The sequence below is a fragment of the Sinocyclocheilus anshuiensis genome, unplaced genomic scaffold, assembly GCF_001515605.1.
Source record: "Sinocyclocheilus anshuiensis isolate Anshui unplaced genomic scaffold, SAMN03320099.WGS_v1.1 scaffold333, whole genome shotgun sequence".
Taxonomy (NCBI): domain Eukaryota; kingdom Metazoa; phylum Chordata; class Actinopteri; order Cypriniformes; family Cyprinidae; genus Sinocyclocheilus; species Sinocyclocheilus anshuiensis.
Window position 1 is genome coordinate 814,769 of NW_015539871.1, and position 6,972 is coordinate 821,740.

At 35.7% G+C, this 6,972-nt stretch overlaps 1 protein-coding gene across 1 annotated transcript in view; it reads left to right on the top strand.

The window, feature by feature from the left end:
* LOC107685201 (synaptotagmin-7-like) overlaps positions 1–6,972 on the top strand; it is a 162,281-nt gene that overhangs the window by 68,353 nt on the left and 86,956 nt on the right. The gene's annotated exons all lie outside the window — the stretch shown is intronic.

A 6,972-nucleotide genomic window follows, 5' to 3' on the forward strand; every position in this document is an offset into this window, starting at 1 on the left:
AAAAAAAAAAACAGGTAGCCCATCTGAATTAGGACATTTAGGCTATCCATCTAATAGTAGCCTACCAAAATCTTATTAACAGTAGAAGTTAAATCTTACTGTAGTCTTCAAATCTGGGTACTGTCTTACGTTTTAAAATCACAAAGGGAGTTTGGTCGCGATCTTTACAACACGCATTTACGTATTTCATGGCACACTCGTTTTATGCGTATTTGGCGCCACCTATTGTTGTGGGTGTATTATTGACATGTCAAATTCTAGACCCTGAATATAAGACGACCGCGTTTTTTCAGATGTATTTCCAAGAAAAAAACATCGTCTTATATTCGGGTCAATACGGTACACTACTGTTCAAAAGTTTGGGCTTAGTAATTCTTCTTTTTTTTTCGGTTTAATTTTATTTTGATGGTCACTTTAACACATTTTGTTGACTATAAGTAACGTTTCACCTACATGTCTAATTTATTCTTTTTTTTATTATTATCAACAGGACTGACTGGTGTAATGGCTGCTGAAAACCAAAATTCACAGAAACAAATTACATTGTAAAATATATTTAAATAGAAAAGTTATTTTTTAGATTCTAATACTTTTTCACAATATTTTACTGTATTTTTAAATCACATAAATGCAGCCTTGGTGAGCATGAGAGACTAAAAAAAATGTAAAATAAAATTACAGACCCCAAACTTTTACACAGTAATATATGCATTTACGTTAACTCCCAACTCTATTGGAATTCTGTTTCAGTTAGGATGCTGCCTTAGAAGACAGCTACATATTTAGGCAGCTCACTAGATTCTGGAACAGAGCCATGATGTCATCAAGTTTGACATTTAAACCTACTACAGCTGTGTTGGGGGCTCAGTTATAAAACAGAAGAAAATAGGGGTCATCTAATTATTTTTGTTTACCATTTCCACAAATTGGTGCTCTGCACGCAAATAAATTGACGAAAACCTAAGAACGTAACGGAAGGATTTAAACGGCGTATTGTTAGTATTGCAGGAGGGGGGGGGGGCATGACATGCCCTTGTTTGTGTTTACATCAGACCTCCATCCAGATTGCCTTTCAACAGTTGTAAATCTTATTTTCTGTCTGGATAATTAGCTGTTGAGCCTGTAGTTTTGTGTTCAGCCTCAGCATCTGCAAAACAAGATTTGCCATTCAACTCGTGTAAAGCAATTCAGCGCAAGGCGGCCAAATGAGACTAAATCGTGAGGGAGGAAGAACGTGTATTAAGGAAAAAGAATAATTAGGCTAAATGATTTATATATAAACATGAAAATGCGATTACACCCACTTTCTGATTAATAGCCAGTTGATAAATAGAATTCACAATCAAAATTAATCACCTGTGCTCAGTTTAATTGAATTACCCTCTTCCCGAAATAAACAGATCACCTATTATTCAAAATTAATTACCTTTAACACATTTAATGTGTCACTTGCTTTTTGCCTAGAAGAGTAGCCGAATGTGGAGGCATGGTTTCTCAACGGTGCGTAATACAAATCCAGGTTTTCCACTCGTCAGCTGAGAGGAGCGATGGGTTTCGAGATGGGCAGCGCAAGTGAAAGAGAGGAGGAGTGAGAGGCAGACGGGAAGACTGCAGGGTGGCTAAAAAGAGATTTCAAGCTTTAATTACACTCAGTAATGGCTTCCCCACCACGTGCCCGGCCTACGGGCATCTACCGTCTTCATGTTATTACAATGAGGGATGACAAACTCGCTTCTCATTTTATTCGCTCATGCTTTTCGTCACATTTTCAATGCCATTTTCATACTTGGTATTTTTCAGTCTAAACCAAATGTTATTGTTCCCCCTCCTCTGTTTTCATACGGTACTAGGCTGTTCTTAATTGCTATAGAATGATTAGCAAAATACATCATTTTGTCATCAAAATATTAGTGTTTTCACAATAGAGCTTCTGATGTGGACCAGGCCTGTCATCAGGGGTTGGTATTTGTCAATGATTCTGCAAAACTTATAGCTGTTTATTAATGCACAATTACATACGTGACTGATTTCTAGAAGTGTGAATCTCATGAAAAAACTGTCTCTTTAACTTAAAGGGTTAGTTCACTCAAAAATGAAAATTCTGTCATTAATTACTCACCCTCATGTCATTTCAAACACGTAAGACTTTTGTTCATCTCCAGAAAACGAATGAAACTGTCTTTAATATTCATTTTTCTCATTTAACTTTAATATTCATTTACCATTTTTCTCTGTCCATTGAAAGTACACACAACCAAAATTTTCAAGCTTTAAAAGTGAATAAAGACATCATAAATATAATCCATTTGAATCAAGCAATTTAATCCAAGTCTTCTGATGATCGCATTTTGATGAACAGATTTAATTTAGGCTTTTATTCACATATATGAACACACATACAATAGACAGCAATGCAACTGAAATGTTCCCAAGTCCAGAAACGTAAAGCTAAGAGAATACTTCTTGTGCACAAAAGAAAAAAAAAAAAACGACTTTATTCAACAATTCGTTTCCTCCGCATCACCCTGTAGTGCCATTTTGGAGCATACGCTGTTTACGTTCAGTGGATATTCTCCAAAATGGCGCTAGGGTAACGCGGAGGAGACAAATTGTTGAATAAAGTCGTTATTTTTTTTTTCTTTTGCTCACAAAAAGTATTCTCGTAGCTTCGTATAATTGCGGTTGCACCACTGATGTCACATGGATTATTTAACAGATCTCCTTGCTACGTTTCTGGACGGGTTTGAAACGACATGAGGGTGAGTAATTAATTACAGAATTTTTGGGTGAACTATCCCTTTGAGTGTGTTTCTGTACATACAATGGTCGACAGTGGAAATGACAGTCTCACGGGAAACTTCTGTCATTCTCTGTGCTGGAAATTACTTTATTTGACATATTTGGAATAAATTGTATGACTCATTTGTCTTGCTAAGGTTCATTTCTTTGCTAGAATGATATATAGTCTAATAACACACTTTTTGCATAATTTGACTTTTGCAGCTTTCATATTTCATCTTGTCTCTTTGGTAAACAAGTTAAATGTCATATTGTTTGTTATTTTTATATTTTAAGATTGAAAGTCTGAGTGAAACAATACAATCTATAAATAACGTTTGAAAAGTAGGAAAAACATGTTATGTTTGTGTTTTGAATGTAATTGTGTATTTTAGTATGGTTTATATATTGTTATAGAATATAATATTTTGAATTGGCTTTTATTTTTATATTTTGTTTTTATTTTAGGTTTTTGTGACATTTTTATTAGTTTTTGTCTTTTATAGTTCTATTTTTAAATTTTTTATTCAGTTTCAATTTTGGTCATTTTAGTTCTTTAACTTAAATATGTTTTATTTCATAAAATATATTTCAGAATATTGTTTTTTTTTTAGTAGCCAAGAAACATTTCTATTTTTGTAAATAAAATAATAATGATAATAATAATAATAATAATAATAATAATCATCATCATCTGTTAGTTTTAATAAAAATAAAAGTCCTGTTGAAGAAACACCCTTTGGTTAAAGAAAATTAGGTTTGTTTTAGGGTCATTAACCATTTCTGTTTTTTGCACGGAGACATTATTTTCATGATAATTTAGCACATTTTCACAGAAAACTCTCATTATCTTAATGCATCCAGATGTTTTGCTTTTGAGTTTGTATAATTACCATTATTAATGGAAAAAGGCATTGCAAAGGTACTGTATAAATTCTACATCTTATTTATTTACATTTACACATTACATTGATTTATTTATTATAATTATAAATAATTGACACATTTTTTGCATGACAATAATGAGAATTTGAGGATAACATGTACTTGATTGTCAAGTAAATATCACAATCCAAAGAAATTCCTTGTTTCAAGCAAAAAGTCATTGATGAGTCAACATCAGCCTGATCCAAACCCCTTTACAAACGGACTTTGATTGTTGCAGAAAATAAGGATTAGTGTTGTTGTTTTAATTAAAGCGTCTGTGGTCAGTCTTTTGATCAGCAGCAGCAGAACAACAGATTCTTAATGAGTGAATGAGCCGGGATGTGTTATGTAAGGCTGCACAGCGAGAGTCTCCCTGGCCTTTATGTTTCTCATACCTCATACTGCCACGCCGCAGGGCTCACTAATGATTCATATGTTTTTTCCCCACAACACCCCACGCTCCACGCTGGCAGACTGCCTGCTTTCTCCTTCTCCTCCCAAATAGATTTGACAGAGCTGGGCGGTTTCAGGGCAAGACTACAGAGTTTCTCTCTGTCTGATCCGGTTCTGACGGATCTGGAGAATGTGGAGAGATGAGAAAGCAGCATGTTGAAGTGTATGGAAATCTCGCTGAAGTTGATGTCTTGTATCTGCTGGAATGATTTTATTTAATATCAAATGCTGTACATTCATACTGTAAAAGGTCTGTTTCTATCTATCTATCTATCTATCTATCTATCTATCTATCTATCTATCTATCTATCTACCTGTCTGTCTGTCTGTCTGTCTGTCTGTCGTTCAGTCTGTTTATCGATCCATCCATCGCTCTATCAGTCTATCCATCTATCGTTCTATTTAGTTCCATCTGTCATTCTATCTATCTGTAGTTCTATAGTTCTATCTATTGTTCTATTATTGTATGTATCGTTCCATCCATCCATCCATTGTTCTATTTACCATCCATCCATCTCTGTCTATCCATCAATCTGTCTACCATTAAATCTACCATCTATCTGTCTGTCTATCTATCCATCGTTCTGTCTATCCATCCATCTATTGATGTCTATCCATCTATTTATACATCTGTCTCTCCACCCATCCATCCATCCATCTATCATTCTGATTTATTTGTCTGTCTGTCTATCCATCATCTATCTGTCGTTCTGTCTGTCCATTTATGTTTCCATCCATCCATCCATCCGTCTATCATTCTGTTTAATCCATCCATCCATCCGTCTATCATTCTGTTTAATCCATCATCCATCCATCCGTCTATCATTCTGTTTAATCCATCCATCTATCATTCTATGCATCCATCCGTCTATCGTTCTGTTTAATCATCCATCCATCCATCCATCCGTCGTTCTGTTTAATCCGTCTATCGTTCTGTTTAATCCATCCATCCATCCGTCTATCGTTCTGTTTAATCCATCCATCCATCCGTCTATCGTTCTGTTTAATCCATCCATCCATCCGTCTATCGTTCTGTTTAATCCATCCATCTATCTGTCCATCCATCCGTCGTTCTGTTTAATCCATCCATCCATCCATCCGTCGTTCTGTTTAATCCATCCATCCATCCTGCATCTGTCTATACATCTGTCTATCGTTCTATCCATCCATCCGTCTATCGTTCTGTTTAATCCATCCATCTATCTGTCCATCCGTATTTTATCATTCTGTCTATATTCTATCATTCTGTCTATCCACCTATGTATCCTGTCATTCTGTCTATCCACCTATCAATTCATCTACCTATTCTTCTATGTATCTGTGCATCGCTCTTTTCATATATCATATTTATGTTAATAGTTTCCTGTCCATCTTTCCTTGTCTAGCTCTTTTCTTTCTGGTGTGACTGTTGGGATCATTTTTCACTAGTAAATCATGTAAATAAGATGAAGCAGAGGAATGCAGATGAGGTGAAGGAGTGTCAGTGAGGAGATCTGAGGATGCAGCTCTCTCTGTTTGCTCTTAACACGTGAGGAAGAGCTGGATCTGCTGTGAGACCAACTGCGAAAGATCTCCCTTTCTCTTACAGACCGTCTCGCTCTCTCATATTTCCCCATGCTCATTCACCTTTCTTTTGTGATTGTGAATTCTGTTTGAAAACCCACTCCTAGTCTGCCTTTGCTGTTTTTCCTCTCTATTTTTTTCTTTCCCTTTGCTTTTTTTCCCCTCTCTTGATTGCGTTCTGCATGCCTGTACATCTACACTAGCATTTCTTATCTTAAAGGGGTCATGTGATGCGATTTCAATTTTTCCTTTCTCTTTGAAGTGATACAAGCTCTTGGTGCATAAAGAAGATCTGTAAAGTTGCAAAGACTAAAGTCTCAAATCCAAAGAGATATTCTTAATAAAAGTTAAGAGTCAACTTGGGCTGAACGATTTTGTTAAATAATCTAATTGCGATTTTTTTTACCAATATCTAATTGCGATTTAATATGCAAGCTCTTTATGTTCTGTATTATTCAACAAAGACAAGCTATAAATCATTGTATAGTATGAACAACACAATATTAGATAGATTAAAAATAATAATAGAATAATAAAGATTGTTCTTTTCTGTAGGCCAGGCCTATATGTTACGATGAAATTAGGTGATGCATGAATTGATATGAATGACATTTTTATTTAACAACTACAATCACAGTACATTGACTGATTTGTTGAACTTCCAACCTTGTAAGCGTGTAATAATTATGACTACATAAAGCACTGACACCTGCTCACCAACGACATTAAACACCATGTCTACACCGGACGCGAGCGCCAAAATACAGCAGAACCATTATAATCAGTGACACTGTCTACACTGGATGCGGCGCGGCGCGACCATAGACTGTATAGGGCGCGACACGACAAAACCCGACATTAAACTGATGACTTGATCTATTTATGACGTACTGACACAAAGTTAAAATGATTTGCAACGGTCGCTTTGTCGCATCCAGTGTAGAGCTGTTGCGGCGCGACGCGACAACTGTAGCGTCCGGTATAGACACGGTGAGTGAAGCTAATCACGGTCTGTTAACTTTAGACCAGTGGTTCTCAAACTTTTTTTGTCGCGCCCCCCTTTAAACCTATAAAAAATCTGACTCCTCCCCCCCTTTCCCAAATCCCCATCTCACCTCAGAGTACCACATAATTTCACTAAACATTATGAAAAATTCATGCTTATTTAATTTAAAAAAAAACTACAGGGAAAAAAAACACCTGCATCACTTGAAACATTGAAAAATAGCATAGAGAGAATAACTGTTATTA